General features: G+C 40.1%; 1 non-coding gene across 1 annotated transcript; it reads left to right on the forward strand.

Moving 5' to 3' along the window:
* The first annotated feature begins 18,485 nt into the window (after nt 1-18,485).
* Nucleotides 18,486-18,557, forward strand: TRNAW-CCA (transfer RNA tryptophan (anticodon CCA)). The gene has a single exon. It is a non-coding gene; the product is annotated as a tRNA-Trp (tRNA).
* Nucleotides 18,558-20,295: the final 1,738 nt, after the last annotated feature.

Raw genomic sequence — 20,295 nt, forward strand, 5'->3', positions numbered from 1 at the left:
AAGCGGGGCGCTAGACAAACGCAGACCTGGCAGAAACTGCGACGGCAGCGCTGCAGGGATTGGGCATTGCGAGAGAACTGCGAATGGTACTGCAAACTGGGAACTGAGAGCAGGGAGCTGAGAACCAAGAAGCAAGAACTGGGTATCGCCTGCTCTAGATGCTGGCTGGCTGGCACGTTTATCAATTAGGGCGCAAAGTCCTCACATTTGCAGAGGCCGCTAATTATCAGCAAAATGCCTACACATGGCAACGAAGCATCAGCAGCGGTGCTTGGTGGTGCTCGGTAGTGCTTGGTGGTGCCTCGTGGTGTTGCGTGGTGTTTGGCTCTGGCTGCCTTCGTACGTGGTTTCTGGGCCAAATTTAGCAATGCTCAAATGCATATTGTCTGCTTCTTCTGCCGTTGTTCTCTGACTGGGGATGCGTTGCACGAACTGCGTCATGCCCAACAATTTTTCATGCTTTTCTTGTGGTTTCATTTTTTTTATGTTTTTGTTTCTGCGGCCGCAGACAAAGCAGCCATCAGCCGAGACTCCCAACTTCTTGCGGCCTATGATTGATGTACACTTGATGACTATATAACTTTGTATGATTTTTCGAATTGCTCTGCCAAAGATCTTGCGAGAAGTGCCTGCCACTCGCCTCCTGCTCGCGCTTCTCTTTCTGTCTATCTTGGTTTTTGTAGGTGGACGTGTCTTTAATTAGTTTGCCGTCGGTTTTTTGCTTTGGTTTCCTCGGCTCTCACCCATTTGCCTGGCGTTAAAAATGTTGAATAATTAAAATTTCTTGGAAATTTCATTGGCTGCTTTGTCGTCACTGTCTCCTTATTTATTTATGTTTTTCTGCTTCTTCTTTAACTTAGACAAACGGCATATTTATTGTTGTAGTCGCGTGTCTCGCCTTTGATTTTCCAACAGCTTCGGAGTAATATTTTGACATCTACTTTAATGAAACTAAACTAAATTCAGAAATTTGCATTTAAGTTCCATTAAATTTCGGTATTTAACAGAGCAGAATTTGTGATTTCTTTAAAGTCTTCAGAAGATGAATTTATCTAAAAATACAGCAAAACTATAAAAGATAAAAAAATTAATATAGTAAAAAGTAAAATTTTAAACCAATTTAAATAATAATTTAAATAGGATATATATATTTTAATATTTATTTGAATTAATATTGAGTATACATAATATATGAATATTATTCATATTATAATGGTCAGAAATTTATTTTTATACTTGTGACAAGTTGCGCGAGACTGATAAATGATGTGCCACCTGGCAGCTAAAAGCCTGATCAAAGCTGGACAAGCGCCTGCTGCACTTGCCTCCCTTTCCTTAACTATGTCTCTCTCTCTTTTTTCTCTCTCTCTCTCTGTCTGCACTTGATTGCTCGCCCTATCTCTTTCGCAGTGGGCATTTGGCCAACAGGTCACGTACAACGTGTCATTGCTGAGCGGCTGCCAGAGCCAAATTGGCTAAAGTAAAGCATCCACCGCATTATCAACAACTTCATCAGGCACTCAGTCGGTGTCCCGCACTTCCGATGCGGCCCTTTAGCTGCTCCAACACCCCTCTCGCTCGCACACACACACACACACACACAATTACAATAAACGATGAGCGCTGCAAACTGCTGTTTGGCAAGTGCAACTGCAACTGCAACAGAAGAAGAAATGTTGCAACCGGACTCTTTGCAACGTTTTTGCAATTTTTCTATTGAATTGTTGCCTTTGAGCAGTAGCAGCAGCAGCAGGAGCAGCAGCTCTTTGCCGGCAGCGTGGCACGTGCCCCGACTGCCAAAAAAGGCAAGAATGTAGCCACAGTTAAGCAAGGCAAGGACGCTGGCTATGGAGAGTGTCTGGTATTATGATTGATAAGTTCGTTTTGTGAATTTTTCATAAATTAGGCGCACAGCTGCGCCAGCGGTGGTGGTTGCAGTGGGGGCGGGGCTAAACGAACCACCGAGTGCTCAATCGTGCGCCATTTGTCTATTTTAATTAAAAGCAGCTCCAGAAAGCTCCCATCCCCAGCTATCTACCTCTCGCTCCTGCTCACTCTCTGTCCTCACCTCCCACTTCCAGCATCCGCTCTGGCCGGGCTTCGTCGTCACGCACGCTTTGCTATAGCTGCGGCTGTTAATCAGCTTACGGATTCTGTCTACGGCTCAGGCTGGCTCAGAAATTTTAATATAAGCTTTACCATAAATCACATCCGTTAACTAACTGACCGTCAGCTGTCCCTGACTTGGTTCATTTGATTGGCAAGCGATTTGCAATTGCGTCCACTCAATGATGTCGCTTAATTATCCGTCGGGGACTCTTCTCGTCGGGCTCCACAGGCAACTCGTCATGCAAAACCCTTTTCTGTTGCTGCAGCTGTACGAGTGGGAGCTGCTAACTGGGAGTTGGAGTTTTCGAGTCTCAGATTTTGTCATTTATCACAAATAATTTGACATTCGCATTAATTAAATACAAGAATATCTAATTAGCCGAAGTTGATTACATTCTCGAATATTGATGCGCAACTTCAGTGATTCTACTCGAAAATATTAGAATTGACAAGAGAAGATTTCGCATTTTCAATAATTAAAATTTTCAGTAATTGAAAAAGATTTCCAGATTTGCTTAAAATGTGTGGGAAAAGTATATCCAAAATTAAAAGAAAATTTAATCGAATTGAATGTGAAATTGTTTAGTTATCTGATTAGATAACTATTTTATTTTATTTATTGAATTTTAATTTTTTTTTTATTTATTTATTTATTTTTTTTTATAATATTTATTTCATTTAATTTCATTTATTTATTAATTTTAATTATTTTACTTATTTATTATTATTATTATTTATTTATTTTATTTTATTTATATAATTTTTTCACTTTTTATATTTATATATTTTACTTTTTTATTTATAAATATTTATTTATTTATTTAGTTCGTGTGACTTTTGTTTACGCCTTTAAGAACTTTTTAACGCAAATTTATATAATTATTTTTATTAATTTGTAAAGTTCTCGTCAAGAATTAGTTTTAAGAATAATTATATGTCTATTACTATCAAAATGACCTTCGCAATCCAAAATAAAGAATCTAATCATCTTCATCATTCAAGTCTTATTCAACTTAAAGCTAACCAAGGACCAAATAATAGACAGGACTAAATAAAACACCGCATTCGTTCTATTTTATTTTGAGTAACTCATATATATGCATATGTATGTATGTATGTATGTGGAGTCAAACATATGCATTTAAAGTTGAATTTCCGAGAGAGTCCAGTCGCATTTCCTTTGAACTGTCTGTCGCTCAGCAATTGTCCTCTTTTTGAGTTCTGACCTCGGACTTAATGCCCCGCCCCACCCACTCGCCGGGTCGCCCGTTCGTGTTCTTTGCATTTGCAAATAATTAAGTGCCAAATGTCCAAATGCATTAAGAAACATCAGAGTGCAGTTGCGTGACAGTCCCCATTCCTGCATACCCTACGCATAACAACTGTCGTTTATCTGGATTCGAAATCAAGTCGGTTATGTTGTGGATAGAGCTGTATAGTTGTGTATATACACAATGAGAGTTGACAACTGTCGACGCATGGACGCACACTTGAAACGCTTGTCAAAATTGCATAAACTGCTGTCAGACAGCAGCAGGCTAAACTGTAGTAGGGTGTAGCCGCGAGTAGGGTGCACTCGCTTTTCGCTGGCAATTAATGCGTATTTCGACATCATAATTAAAACGCAGTGTGGTTGACAACTCCGTCTGTTGTCTTCCGTCTCGCCATTATATTTAATGAGTGAAGTAACCCTTTCACCCGACCCATCTCTCTCTCTGTCTCTCCTGTGGAAGTCCCGTAGACCCGTAGCAACAATTCAGACCAGACTCAATTTTCATTCACTTTTGATATTTTGCATTTGCATATTTTCACATGTCATTCGGCCCGTCGCTTTTTGGCTTTTTGGCGTTCTCCGCTCTTTTCCGCCTTTGTGTAACGCAATTGCTGTAGACAGACCATGCGGGAAGACTGTGCGACGGCTCCACGGGAGCGGGTCGGTCCTATAGGAGGGGCCGGTAGGGCGGTAGGGCGGTAGGGGTCTGGCGTTCGCATAATTAGCGACAGACTTTGCCGCTTGACAAACTCTTTGAAGCTGCCTGCTGCTGTCTTCTGCATTTATTATTAACAAAAAGAAGCCAAACCGCAAACACGTGCACTTTTTTATGCCCCTTAAACCTAGATAAGGGGTATATTGAAATATGGCAGAGTATCTAAAGTTCTTTGTATGCTATTCTGGAAGAATTTACATAGATAGCCAATAATTAACATAGAATAGAATAAATATAAAATAATATATAAATGCATATCAAAATATTTTTGTTGCTTAAATTTATTTTTATTTACATACATGACATTCAATTTTGCATAGATATGATTGTACTTAGAAGTGAAGTACAGGGTATCAAGTAGTGTATTGCATTGGCATCAAGTTAACATAAATCTAGTTAACACCTAGTTAATTTGTGTTATATAATTAACATAAATTGAATACAGAGAACTTAATGTTATAGCATATTTTAGTTGGTGTATATATTACTCGAAGTGTACCTTAGTCCCAGCTATAAACATATTCGGTACGATACAATAATGCTCTACATACACTTTATATATTAAATTATATTATATAATATTATATTTCTTATCATTATATTGTATTATATTACATAGCTGAGCACTATTTTTAAAAATATACAGGGCATCTGCTAGTCGCCCAATCTTGTTAGCAAGCATTCAAACTTGTTGTTGCATTGTGTTCGGTGTTGTTTATTTGTTTATTGTTGAATGTCTTAATTTATGAATCTGTCAAAGGGAAACCTGGCGGACGCCAAATGCGAATGCGACTGGGCTCAGCGGTTCGTTTGAGTTTTGTTTAGCTTTCAAGTGAATGTTTGTGTTGCTTCTGTATGTGTATGTGTATGTCTGTGTGTGTGTGTGTACGGGACATGTGTGTACATTTCTTTTTAGCAACAGACCGCAAGACAAGCAATTCATTCATTCATTCATATTGCTAATGATTCACTCTGGACTCTGGCATGATTCATGGCAGCGCCCTCTGGCGTTAAGAAAAAGTGCGTAAAATCTTGCATATCTTGATAATACTCTCGGAATAATCGGAGCGAATTTATGGCTGTGTGCACAGAAAACTTTTTTGCTCAGTTACAAGAGCAGTAAATTTCGATTAAGAGATAAAGAGAGAGAGTGAGCGAGAGAGAGAGAGAGAGAAAGAGAACAATCAAATAATTGTAATCTGTTTTAAATTGCAGTTCGAGCCACTCTCAACCTTTTGTGCTCCTCATCTCCTCGAGTGCAAGCCTTGATTATATGCTGATGAGCACGTAGCCGATTTTAATAAAATTTCTTGCGCAATTGCTTAATGCATTTTGGGCCACCCCAAAAGTGCTTGGCAAACTGCAGCAGCCGGGAATTACATTTTTGGCACTCTTAATTATAGTTGGGATTATTATCTTGGTATCTCGACTCAAGGGCCAATTAAAACAAGTAAGAAAGTTCGAATCAGAGAATGGCAGGCAAAGGGTAAATTCGGAGTGTTATATAGTATATCTGACTGGTGTCTCGATTATGGGGACTCGCATAGAGTATTTATGTAGAAAATGTATACGTAAATAAAACTGTATAAATATATATGTTTAGATTCGTTAATTTATTTATGAAAAATTAAGATCTAGTTAAATTTTTAGTGATATGCGCAAAAAAAATCAATAAAAATAATATGATTAATATTTGAAATGAAATAAGTATTTCTTTAAAATTAAATATTCCAAATATTATGAATGGAGTAAGATTAATGCAACTATGTATTTTTTAAATATTGTATGAAATATATTTGTAAATACTTGAAAAATAAAATCTAACTGAGCAAAGAAGTGAGAAAATATAACAAGGTATTAAAAATGTAGTCTACCCATACAAAGAACTCTTTCTATTACAAGAACCTGTTCTAAAATAAAAATATCAATTATTTTTTCAAATGGATATCTATCACCATAAAGCCAACGCACAGCAATTTTGAATTCATTTCAGTCATGGCAGTAATTCCTTACCTTTTGAGGAAATCATAATTCACTACGATAATCCTATTAGAATTTCCAATAAATCTATATAAATATCTAATATATTATATGATACTGTTTAGTTGAAATCAACATCTACTATATGTATGCATTTACATCACGCTGAAGTTGCACTTGCTGCACTTGAAGTGAACTTACGGCCTCCCGGGGGCACACTTTGTGGCGCTGGCCAACACTGGCAATTGGCGCTGCCCACTTGAAGCGCTTTCCGTTCGCTGTCAGTTGTCCGTCGGATCTTCAACTCGACGCTGGTTGGCTGTTCCGTTGGCTGGGTGGATGGCTGAGCAGCCCGCAGGCACTTGATAAATTGTTTACTTTGAAATTAATTACTCCGTCATTGTTGTCTAGGTGCAGTGTGTGGGGTGGGGGGTAAGGGAAGGACTACAAGTTCGAGCGCCGGCCGACAGGGGGCGGCACTGTTGCATAAATCAAGTTAGCAGCGCCCGCAATTCAACACTTGGTTCCGCTATCGCTCAGAGCCGGTTTTATAGCCCACCTAGCTGGGCCATTTTGCGCTTTCTGCCCTTTTGCACTTGATCGTGGCAATAAAATTGCATTTAATTACACTGACTGCCAGCTGAATCGAGAACAGAGAGAGAACAGAGAGAACAAGAGAGATGCATGATACTGGGTTAGCAACTCGGCTGCGTTCTGGAACTTCATTGTTCTGCGCATTTTTAAGCTCATTAAACCGACTGCAATTGTTGCATGTTGCAGGCTTTTGTTGCCGCTGCTGCTGCCGCAGTTGCTATTGCTGTTGCAATCAATTTCCAGTTTTCAGCTGAAAGATGCAAAAATTGAAATTATATTGCGGCCAGTCAGTCCGGCACATCATTAAAATGCATCGAGCTGCACGTAATGGCTGCGCACACCTCTTAGGTGGAAAGCCCTTTCTGCGTGCCAATCATTTTCGTCTGGAATTTCAAACACACATTTTTATTGCAGTTGCCAACACTGGCGGGCCACAAAAGCTTCTGGCTGAATTGTGTGTTTAACTCGATGGGGCTGGGGCTGGGGCTGGAGCTGGGGAGGCGGGCCAAGATTTATGGTATGGTTTGTGCCTATGCAGCAATTGTCTCCCATCGTAGTTGCTGATAAAAAGCGTTGCCAGACCGTGCAAGAAATTAACATAAACAGGAAGTGGGTGTTGCTCAGCTCCAGCTCCAACAGCAACTGCAACAACAACAATGCCTGTCAGTGCAAAAACAAACAATTAACAACAAGGCAGACACAAACTGCAAAATATTCAACATACAGAGTGAGAGAGATATGCGAATAAAGACTCGAAACATGGGAAACAGATGTGATGGGGGCAGTCGCAGGAGGAGGCGGCACAGAAACGGACACCAATTGTGTGTGTGTGTGTGTGAACGAAACACAAGAGATCAGCCAAGACCTGTTAAATGAAAGATCATTGAGAAAGTTTTCTGGGAATCACTGCCAAATATTGAATGAAATGAAATGAAATGAATGAATAAGCTGAATATTATGAATTTTATGTTATTCAGATATGGAATATGCTACTCATGTGAATAAAAAAACATACAGTAGTTCTAAAATAAAATATTGAAAAGTTTTTAGCTGAAGTTACAAGAAAAATTCTCTGAGATTTATTATGATACATATTTGATATAAAAAAAAGATAAAAGATAAAAAGATAAAAGTTAGAATTATTATACATTTTATGTAGATTTATTATTTTTATTTTATATAAAAGAGAACAAACATAGGTTAATTGCAGATATAAAATCAAGTGTTCCATATAAATAGTTTAAAGCTAAGGTTGCTAAGCTTTAATACAAGAATTTAATTTAATATGTATATGTAGTATTTAACATGTACAACTCACTGAGGTTTCTTTGAAGAAAATTAAAAAGTTATTTATTTATAATACAATTCATATTTGAAAACAAACACTTCAAGCTAATTGACTTTTCTTTGAGCCATTTGAATTTCTATTCCAAAAATATTCATTCCATGTTGAGCTTAAAGTGCTGATAGGCTATTGCCCCGGCATGGCTTTTAGACCCTCAAGTGTTTTGGTTGCTTCGGGTTGGTTGATTCGCTTCCTAAGATGGCGTGTGTTGGCGCCATTAAACTTGCTGTCTGCTTAAGCACGGCAATAGCAATAGCGAAAGGGGTTCCTCTCTTTTTAGAATGCGCTAAATGAATGCAATAAACAAACAGCCAACAACAGTAAAGCCCAGAGGCAACAGCCACTGTTCCCCTATGCGAATTGTTTTATAGCCGGGGGGTCAAAAAAAAAAAAAAACGAAGAAGTAGAAGAAGAGAGAAAAAAGCTAAATAAAATGGCCAAGAACTTGGCAAACAAATAAGCGCCTAGCCCCGCTGTCGTAATGCTTGGCTGGCCAACGATTGACACACACACACAACACACCCCTTTGCGAACTTGCAACATGGCGTACGCGACTCGCGAGGATCGTCAAACAAATGGCAACAATCAGCGAGGGGCGTGAGAGGTGCGAGGCGGGGCTAAGGTGAAGCTGAGCGGGTGCAATCAACGCGCTGACTCGACGACAGGTGAAAACTTTGTGCCGCCAATGAATGTGGCTGTCCGTTCGCTCATGGTTGTTGTTGCTTGCCTCAAGCTGATATTGTTGTTGTTGCTGGGGCTGCTGCTGTTGTTGTTGCTGTTGTTGCTGTTGCCACAGACTGACAACAAAAGTTTTTGCTTTTGACGTTGCGCATCGCAGCTAGTTGCTGTTGCTGTTGCTGTTTCTGTTGTTGATGTTTGTTGGTTGCCTGTTTGGTTGACTGTTGGGCAACACACACTCGAACACACACCAATACACACACACAAACACACACACACACACACACACACACTTTCGCAGTCAGCAATTTGTGCATTAAAATTTCACACTGCGCAATGTTGTTGTTGGTTGAACGCTTTTGGCTTTTGGGTTTTCTCTTCCGCTTGCAACATATTTGTTGTTGCTGCTGCTGCGGTTCACCTTGACTGCCGTTGTTGTTGCCGTTGCTGTTGCTGTTGCTGTTGTCGCCTGCCACATGCAGCTGGCTACAAAATGGCGCTGAGGCCAGTTCCAGACATTTGCCCCAGGTCCAACGTCAGCTCTAGCGGCTCACCTGGTCGCCTGTCAGCGGCAAGTTTTCTTTTTTCGGCTAACTGTGCTGGTGCTGTTGGGGGTATTCCCTTCGCACAAGAGCTTTTAATTTAGCGTAAATTCAATTAATGCACTGCGAATGAACAAATGTCCAAGGGCGAAAACTGAGCGCTGATTATTTTTAATTACAAGGCGCAGTGCGAAGCTTAAATTGCAAATGGGCTGATTGGACTGGATTGGGCTAGACGGATTGTTGGCATGCCTGAAGTAAATACAAAAGTTGCAAATTGGTTCTTATTTTATTTGAGTAATAGAATGAAAGTGGCACGAAATACGGTGTATGACCTTTAAAAGGTACTGTAAGTGCTATTATCTCACATTGCAAGAGCCTGACGTAAGGAAGAGTCGATCGATTATTGAAGCAACAGCCTAAGCATCTCCTACTCTGGCAAACTTATAATGAATAGAACTATTTCGCAACTTGATAGCCAACTTTAGTAGGTTCCTCCAATCGGTTGGCGTTGCCAGGCTGCGCCTTCGTCAAGCTCAGCTTACTAATGCTGCACGTAATTTAACTAAATGCCTTAAGCCCTACACCACAAAAGCCTTTTAAGTTCATTAGCAAATCAAATCGTTTTAGTTGCGCTCTTTCGCATAGTTTTTACCATTTTATACACTTCAGCGCTGCTCGCCATGCAACAGCCCTTAACGCTGGTAATCCCATCCAATTTAGTGCGCAAAACTGTTGCAGCATTCGCCTAGCAGCTACCGCGTCATCATGTAAATGCCACGCATATTTAATGGTCATAAAAACAGCGTCTCCTGCCCCACCAGCTCTCTAGGTACCCAAAAAGAAAATGTGTAAAAAGAAAAATAAGTAGAAGCTCGACAAACACTTTTCACGATCAGTTGGCCAGGACCCCGGGCAGAGGCAGGCTATGAGCAGTTAACCGACTGTGTGGCATGCAACAAGATGGCTAAAAAATTGGCTGCTTCTGCTATTGCCGTCTCGCTCTTGACTGCATTACGCTAATTAATTCTTGATATATGGAAACTGTGGCCAGAATGGGCGACCATAAAAACGTTGCAACAAAAAGTAACCAAAATGGAAGGAAACAAAAAGCATTTGCAACACACTGTGGCAGCTACATTTGCTCCACATTCACTTTAATTTTTGCTACTTCTCTCTAGTTTTTTTTTTGTTGGTCTCTTTGCTGCGAGCTGTGTAAATGCATGCGGCAATTAAAATTTAGCAGGCTTTAAGGCAGTTCCTGTCGACTGTCTCCGCCGTGTGGAGGACTGCGGCAGTGACAGATGCCGCGGTTAAAGTTTAATGACAATGCAACGGCAACAGCAACAGCAACAACTTGCCAGTTGGCAAAAGGAATAGACAACAAAATGTGGCAGCGAAAGTGAAACAGTGAAACAGTTGCCAGCGTGTATCCTGCAGGATGTACAAGCAGCTCCTGTTGCTTTTTTACAGACGCGGCTACAGATGGGGCATACGTGTGTGGGTGTGTGTGCGGGTGTGCGTGTGTGTGTGTTTGTGTCCTGGCTTATGGCAGCGCATGTGACAGGAAACCATTCGCAGCAACCGCCAAAATGTGGCAACAGCGCAGACACCAGCCGAACAACAGCAACAACAACAACAGCAACGTGAGGACGGGCATAGCTGCCGCTTAAGCGGATGCTGCGCCTCCAAGTCCCGCCCACACCCGCGCACTGTTGCGTCAAGTGCTAAACGCACTTGCAACTTTCTCGCATATGTAACTGCAACGAGCTTCTGGTCTTAGTCTCTGGGCGACAGCGACGACTGGGCCTGGGTGTGGGTGGGGGCGTGGGCGTGGGCGTGGCAGGCAAGCGAAAGTGCGCGGAAGCAATAAAACATAGGCGAGCATATGAGGAAGAAGGAGACAAGAGTGAATGGGGCTTTATGGGGCAGGAGGAGTAGCTGCAACTTGTGCGACGCTTGTTGCACTTGCCTTGCGCCTTGCGCGGCTGCAATTGCCTGGAAAGTGTTGCTGGAGCCACAAGACATCGAGTGCGTGAGTGAGCGAGTGAGAGAAAAAATCAAGTACCAGCGAGTGGGGTGAGGGTGAGGGGAGTGAGGGGAGTGGCGTAACTGTAGTGGCCGCTGCAGGAGTTGCAGCAGCAGATGCACATTAGATGCAGCATTTGTGTTTAAGTGCCGCAATATTTGTAAAGCGCCGGATGGGAAATATATTTAATTCTTTTTTTTTTTTCATAAATAACAAGATTTATGGGTGCATATGTGGAGCAGCGCCTTATTAATGGCCAGCGAGAGCTAGAGAAATGCGAGCTGAAATATGAGAGCTAAGCTTTAAGAGAGCCCAGAAGCGAACGAGTTTCACGACTCAAGTTAGAAGGAACTTTATATAAAAGAATACAAAAATAATAAAAATAATAAATAACTTATCAAACTTCATTTGTTAAATTTCACACAACTTGAGGTTTGACGCTAATTCTCATACTTTGCTCAATTTTCTGCTCAGGCTGTCTGCTTCGATGCTAATGGGAAATTGCAATGTTCATGCCTGAAAATTGCAGATCTCTGAAATTCTTGTCTGAATAATTGCTTAATGACCAACTGGATCAGGTGCTATCATGATTTTGAAATTCTGCACACACACACTCGAACAGACAGAAATGTTGATGAAGATATTGAAAGAGCCAAACGTCTGTCGAGAGTGAAATTAATGGGCAATGATCAGCAGGGAGAGGGAGCGGGGCGATTGTACAGACTGCATTCGGTTTACCGAATCCGCTTGGTGCTCAGTTCGACGGAAGAACAGCTGCCACAACTATTATGGCCCCGAGCTGATCTTGATCTAATTTGGGTGTATTAGTTGCCCAAAAACTGTGGCAAACAATGAACAAAACGAAGGCGAGCATTTGTAGACCTTTTTCGAGGCAAAATGTTGCGCTGTCAAGGATGCCTTTGCCGGTTATCCTGGCCGCTGCGATAAGGCGCTGCTAATGGCTTCATTAGCCTGTCTGCTCTGTTCGTTCGGCTCGCAATCACATGTTTGCCACATGCCGCGAGCGACTTCGATGCGATCTCTGAGTCTTCAAACTCTTGAGCTCAAGTGGCGTTGCCTTTGAAGTGCCCAGAGATGTGCGCCACGTTTATCGATAACTGTCGATTGGCATGCGTTTCGCTGCATACGTCAGATGTCTGATGTTGAGGCATAAAAACGAATTGGAGATTTTTCTCATTTTCATTTTCATTTGCTCGTCTAATGCATTCGTAAAGGACACGCGCATAAAACACGCTAAAAGAAACTTTGAAAATGGTCGTAAAGAGAAAGCCCGAATGAGACGAAGGTAGACGACTTAGATACCCTGACATTTGTCAGATCTATAAAACAATTTTAACTCCAATTTGTGGAATATATAGATTTATTCGAAAGTAAAATCAGGAACCTACAGAATATTATATCTTAGCCGAATTACATTGAGTGACTTATCTCAAATATTTCAAGTAATTATTTATGCTTGTTCCTTCGTGGCAATGGAGAAAGACCCTTCCCATTTAAGGGCATTAAAAGGCAAACAAAACATGTCCCAGGGCTGTTAAAACGCCAAAAGTGGAAAGCAGCCCGATACAAATCAGCCCCTGGACAAAAAGAACAATAATAAGACGGATACCATATTCCGCATATAATAAAGTTGGAACAAACATTTCATTTTATAATTTTATTATCCATTTTCTTTAGCTTTACGTTTTCATTTTCATTTTCATTTTCATTTTGATTGCCCTGTCGTCTGTTGCTTCTGAGTCATATTAATCAGAGGATGCAGAGAAATATACGAGAAGTTCACACCTTTTGGCCACAACAAAGCCCAACACACACAGGGCAGAGGGAAAGCAAGAGTAGAGGAGAGAGAGAGAGTGGGAGAGAGAGAGCATTAGATGAGTGAGGGCCTTACAGGCAACGAGGGATTGGTCGACTTTATGACCGCTCCTTGACTTTTATGGGCACTTTTCTTATGAAAAGAAATTAAAAATGAAAAAATATATATATAAATATATATGTGTTTAGATATTCCACAATATCCATATACGTACACTTATTAGATTTAGATATGAGCCAACGAAATCATTTAACAAAAATGCACAAATTGTGGCCGTTGTTGTGGCAAGTGTCATTAAAAGATATGAGAGCTCTCTTCGCTGCCTGCCCAGAGTCGTGTTTGTATGCTAAGAAGTGCCCGGAGGCTCGTAAAGACTGAGGAGTGCACATAAAATATGTAATCGTTAGAAGCACTTGCTTGCATAGAGAATGCATTTCGAGCACTTTCCAACACAAACCATCTCAATCTGAAACTCCCTCTCTCCGCCTCGTACAACATCTTATGATATATTCCTTGATTGTTTGATTACGGCCTTTGCAATGGTCATTAAAGTCGCTCATGAACTTGAAGCGTTGCAGGAATCATAAAGATATCGGAGTTGTGCAGCAATTTCAATGGAAACTTAAGTACGCACTTCAATGTTATTATTGGCCATGAATTTAGGCATTAAACAAATGTAATAAAAGTTAAAGAAATTGTTTTAAAAGTTTATATATGTATAACTCGGATATGGTCAATGAATAGAATTAAATCGGAACTAAGATTTTTATTTTGATGTCATTAGTATTTTTCAAACACACACAACACTAAAGTTTTTTATTGTAATCGCTTAAAAATAATTCACAAATTTACTTTATAATATCAATCTTATCTAGTTTCAACCGTCCAAGAGTTAGAAAGAAATTAAGTATTTATTACTCAATTTCCTGAATTTAAAATTAATAAAGAAATACTTTGATATGCTTATAATATTTATTATTAATACAATTTTAATATATCAACACTCAAATCTCATTATTGATAATAGACAACAACAAAGTTGCGTAGAGCTCGATGGTTCAGTCCCAGATTTCACCGAGGAAGAACTCAACATTGCAGCTCTCTCCCTGAAGAACAAGAAAGCGCCGGGACCAGATAATATACCGGCAGAAATACTGAAGGTGATAGCATCAGGACGTCCCACTTTTCTACTTAGGATGTATAACGCATGTCTAAAAGAAAGGATATTCCCAGAAGCGTGGAAAGAACAAAGACTGGTGCTCATTAGCAAAGGCAAAGGCGATCCCAATACACCCTCGGCTTATCGCCCATTGTGTATGTTAAACACAGCTGGGAAGCTTTTAGAAAAGCTCATAAGACCTAGACTACTCGCAGCAGTAGAGGCTGCTGGAGGACTTAGCCCTAGGCAACATGGGTTCAGAGCTGGAAAATCCACAATGGGAGCTATCGATGAAGTGGTTCAGGCAGCCAGAGCTACGCAAAGAGGAAATGCATACTCGCGCCCAGTTGTTCTGTTAGCAACGCTGGACGTTAAAAACGCCTTTAATAGTGTAAGGTGGACTGATATGCTTACTTCCTTGGAACACCGCTTCCAGATACCGGAGTACCTCATGAATATGATCAGGAGCTATTTGCAGGATCGAATACTCCTGTACTCCACGCAAACTGGAACAAAACGATACAGAGTAACTGGAGGAGCTGCACAGGGGTCAATCCTGGGACCAGACCTGTGGAATATCAGCTACGACGACATCCTAAGACTGGAAATGCCTGAAGACACCTTCCTTATTGGTTATGCCGATGATATCGCAGCCGTCATTACTGCCAGAAACACCATAGAGGCCCAAAAGAGACTTACCCAAGTCATGATCCGCACACAGACATGGCTCAGCTCTCGAGGATTGGAGCTTGCCACCCATAAAACAGAGTTACTTCTGTTCACGGGGAAGCAGATCCCAACCGAAATAGAGATGCGAGTAAGCGGAAACCTGATAAGGACGCAGAGGACAGTGAACTATCTAGGCGTTAGGCTGGACAGTAAACTTACCTTCTGGGAACAGCTGAAGTATGCCACGCGGAAAACAGCGACAGCAACGGGGTCTCTGAGTAGACTGATGGCAAACGTTGACGGCCCGACGGCAGGAAAACGGAGACTCCTCATGGAAGCGACAAATGCAATACTGCTATATGGCAGTGAAGTATGGGCGGATACCTTAGAGGCGAATGTAAGGCGAAAACCGATGCTAGCTGTGCAACGAAGAGCAGCCTTAAGGATAACATCGGCGTACCGCACAGTCTCCGGGGCGGCCGTGACTGTGATAGCAGCAGTCATACCGGTTGACTTGCTTGCCCAAGAGCGCAAAAAAATATGGAATCTTCGGCAAAGAGGAGAATACTCAGAACATGCGGCAAAGAGCATACGACAGCAAACCATAGTCTCGTGGAAGGCGAGATGGTCATGCGAAAGGTATGGAAGATGGACCGCTAAAATAATCCCCGATCTGGAGCAGTGGATAAATAGAAAGCACGGTGAAACGTCTTTCTATTTGACACAACTACTCTCCGGACATGGATACTTTCGAAAGTACCTAAATAAAATGGGGAAAACTGCCGAATCCAGCTGCATTTACTGCGAAAATGCAATGGACGATGCAGAACACACCTTCTTCAATTGCAAAAGATGGTCGGAAGAAAGAATCGACCTGGCAGATACAGTAGGTGAAGTCAAAGTAGAGACGTTAGTACAGCAAATGTGCAGCAGCATAGACGCTTGGAAAAAAGTCTATGACTTCGCCGAAAAGGTTCTGCGGCGGAAGAAGTATGACCTGGACGCAGGCACACAGAGGGCAACGCTCATTTAGAGCACACAATGGGGTTCCACCTTGAAGGTTAATGCGGGATATCTCCTGGTTCCAAGGTGGATTTGAGCCCCAGAAGAGGAGGATTTTTTAGTCGGTAAGCAGTTATGCAGTCCGACACACCGGTCAAAGTGACGACATGACTGACGGTGCATAAAGCATTTTTTCCTACCTCAGCCCAACAAAAAAAAACAAGTAAGAACGTTGCAGTCGGGCGATACCGATTGCAGAAGACTCATTCACAGCCCAAACGCTGTCAACCAGAGTATATAGTGCAATTTTCAAGTCTAGTGCGCAACAAAAAACAGGGCATGATCCCATTTAAAATGGGAAAATCATCGATAGCTATTGCTATGATCATTGCATAATTGCATTCAAATTACATGCATATGTATATAATTTATACAATTTTGACTTTTAATAATATACATGTATTTATATCCATATATTGGATACCGGCTTCAAGCTAGCAGCAGATCAGCGTGATTTTACTATACATGTGCACACACTCATCGTCTATTCTATGCGTACAGACAGAAGCGCGCCTTTTCTCACATTCTTAGAATTTCGATTGATTTCTGGACTTTCTAGCCGTTACTGTAGTTTTGTCTGATGACGCTCTCTTATTAAGCTATTCTATTTTAGCAGCTGAGTGCTCGAGCAAAGCAATGGCGCGGGTGCTAAGGGCGACGCAAGTAACGTTAGAGTAGGGAGGTTCGAACCTCTACTATGTTTTTTTTTTTTTTTCATACATTTTTCGTTTTTTATAAAATAGATATTTTATTGGGAAGGTGCGAGCTTGACTGAATGGCACTTAATACTTTTCATTTTCTTAGTCGAATAATTTTATAAGTTTAAATTTGTTTCTTCTTAAATAGCCCTCAAATACATATATGCAAATACATACATATGTATATATGTAAGTCTGCACGCATAGCATCAAGCATTCCAGCCTTATACACGCGCTCATTTGTATGTGTGTATGTATGCACACATAAATGCGTACTCTAGCATATTCTAAGAATCTCGTTGCGATTGATTTGTCTTTGCATTGTTTTTGAATTTCTAGCCACCACTCTGGCTTTTCTTTGCTATGTGGCGTCATAACAATAATGTGATTTCGTTTTAACTTCTATTGATCGAAGCGACGCGGTGGTCCTGTAGGCTGAAGCGCCGACGACCATTATTTTAGCTATTTTGACAAACATGCTGTTTGGGTTGGGTGCGAGTTCAAATCCCGCGGAAAACACTTTTTTGTAAATTGCAAATTTTTGTTATTTTAGCTTCTTTTAAATTTTTTTAAATTCATAAAAATGTTTCCTTTTGTATTATGAATATCTATTAAGCTTATTTATATGTACAAATGCATAAATAGATGGCTGACGCATATAAATGTCGCGATACGGGCACTGTAAATGCCGATTGCCACGCCCCTAGTCGCCGTCGACTCCTCAATTTTAGCCAGTTCTTAGAACGAGTAACCGGTTACCTAAATGCAAAATTTGAATTCTTACGCTCAAAAAATGTGAAAATTACAGGGTATTTTTCGATATGCCACGCCCCTAAAGAGGCTTAAAAATTATTTTTGGGGCATCGATAGAGGAGGCTACCAGTAACTTAACTATCCAAATTTGAAGCTTCTAGCTCTTAAATTGTAGGAGATATAAACTTTTGCGGTTTGCCACGCCCCCTATGGGCGGACATATATCTACCATAGCTCGTTGGACTTGGGTGATCAACCCGCGTATATATACCAAATTTCAGATCTCTAGCATCAATAGTGCCTAAAATATAGCAGAATTCGAAAAATCACTATATCTTCAGGTCCGATTTGCCACGCCCCTAAGGGACGTAGATATATAATTTTTTCACCCATCTTCATAGAATTAAAACATTAGCTTACGTGCAAAATTTCAGCATTCTAGGTTTATAACTTTAGGAGATACAGTTTTGTCCGATTTGCCACGCCCCTAATGGGCGGAGATATATCCGCCATAGCTTGTGATCTTGGGTGGTTGGCGCGGACCTACATACCAAATTTCAGCTTTCTAGCTCTTCAACAAACATGATTTCTGGTATATCGGAAAATGCATTTTCCGATTTGCCACGCCCCTAGTGGGCGGATCGGGAAAATTTTAACACTTTATAAATCGGAGATATACACGAGTATGTGTTCCAAATTTCAAGTCTCTAGCTTCAATAGCGCCGAAATAGATTGCGTTCATACGGACAGACGGACAGACGGACAGACGGACAGACGGACAGACGGACGGACAGCAAGACGGACATTGCACAAAACCAATATACTCATTTCACTTTCGTGAATGAGTCTAAAAAAAAAAAAAAAAAAAAAAGTTGCAGTTATCAATTGCTTTAATAATCACTTTTAATTTATTTCCTTTTCTTGATGTTGTTTATTTAGAATACTTTGTTGTTGTTGATTAAGTGCTACGCCACTACAAATATGATGCAGAATCTGACGACTTTTGCTTCAAGTTGACAATTTAGGCGGGCAGATTTCAACTGACTCCGTGGCGCAACGGTAGCGCGTCTGACTCCAGATCAGAAGGTTGCGTGTTCAAATCACGTCGGGGTCAATATGAGCAAATAGTTTTTTTTTTTTTCAATTTATTTATTTATTTTTTTTTTTTCAATTTATTTATGTTAATATCTAAATATATGTATATTAATATTAGATAAATGTATTATAATAATTTTTTTATTTTTATTTTTTTTTATTTATTTTGTTTATTTTTGTATTATTATTAGTATTATTATTATTATTATTTTGTTTTGATTTTTTTTTTGTTTTTTTTTGTTTTTTGTTTTAGAAACAATTTGATTTCAATTGATTATTTACAAATCTCCAATGCGTTAAATTTCAGGTTTTATTATTTATTTTATTGTCAAAAGTCCTCTGGTCCCCTGCCTGCAGTTCCATTTGAAGGCTTTACAAGTTCACACCAAATGTTCACACATCTTTTGAGTCCCATGCCAGCTTCTAGAAAGGGTTTAGAAAGGGTGTTAAAAATCAAAAACCTTTAGCGCCGTCTTCGTTTGCTTAACCCGCTGCAGCATATTGTCTTTTGTTTTATTTTTCACATATTTTATGGCTTTTAATTGCATTTCGATGGCCAATAAAATGTTTTCAACAGAATTAACGACAGGAAGCGCGAACAAGGCGCATGTTTAACATAAGGTAATTAGCGTCTACGAAGACGCCAAAGGCGGGCACTTTGATGCTGCTAGCCACCGACAGGGGGCGCCACATGGTGTCAATAGCCTGTGGGCGGGTGTCTAGGAAGGAACGAACTCAACTATTTTTTTTTTTTTTTTTTTTTTTTTTTTGTATTTATTTTATTTTGTAGAGAAGCTCATATTTGAATTTACATTGCAAATTGCATTTCGATTAATTTGTAATTTTATGGGCTATGCTTTAAATTATACGCTTGTTGAGTTTCCTAATTATACTCTGTAATCCTATGTCGACTATAGCAAGGTAGCATTCAATTGTCAATAATGATGCGTTGACTAGAGATTTCTATATATGTATATTAAATCAGAAAAAGAAACAAAATATATCTATTAAAAACTTTAAAAAGTTTTCGCTGAATAGGTTATAAATTATGAATATTATTTATAGATATACTCATAGGTGCTTAACACACTCTCCTTATTAATAAAATGGATTTATTTCAGCATTTATAACTTCAAGCCTTTAGTATATCCCGTCATAAATATGTTTTGAAAAGTTTCGTATTTATGCGGAGTATCTATTAGTCAATTATTTACATCCCTCGCATGCTAACTTATGCATTACACGTTTTGTAATTTTCCCAGATTTTGCATAATTATCTACGCCAGAATAATATATACGCAGTATATGTATAAATTTCTGGGTTGCGGTGAACTGCACTTAATTGAATATTTATCAAATGGATTTCGAGCTTATGCAAATAATATGCATAAAAGGACCTGAAATGGTTGGGCATAAATAAATGTATGTGGATGTTCGGCAGGGGCTTCATGCGCACATAGCTAATTCTGGTTATAATTCTACAATAAATACTATTCGATATTCGATGACTATTTGATATCCGCCTTGGGGCAGAGTCGCTGATGCGGGCGCCGCTTGACATTAATTGATTGCAGCGATATAAATGATATTCACATGTGTCGCGGGCACATTCACATTTGACATAATCCACTTATCGAAGCCATCCACTTACTGCCTTCATTATCGCTAAACTGTTAGATAATCGCCGCAATTAGTCCCGCAATGATAATTGTCAGAGTGAGAGAGATAGAAATAGAGAGAGAGAGAGAGAGAGAGAG

This window comes from Drosophila arizonae, chromosome 2 (genome assembly GCF_054131065.1).
Source record: "Drosophila arizonae isolate 15081-1271.41 chromosome 2, UAZ_ARI_1.0, whole genome shotgun sequence".
In the NCBI taxonomy this organism is placed as follows: domain Eukaryota; kingdom Metazoa; phylum Arthropoda; class Insecta; order Diptera; family Drosophilidae; genus Drosophila; species Drosophila arizonae.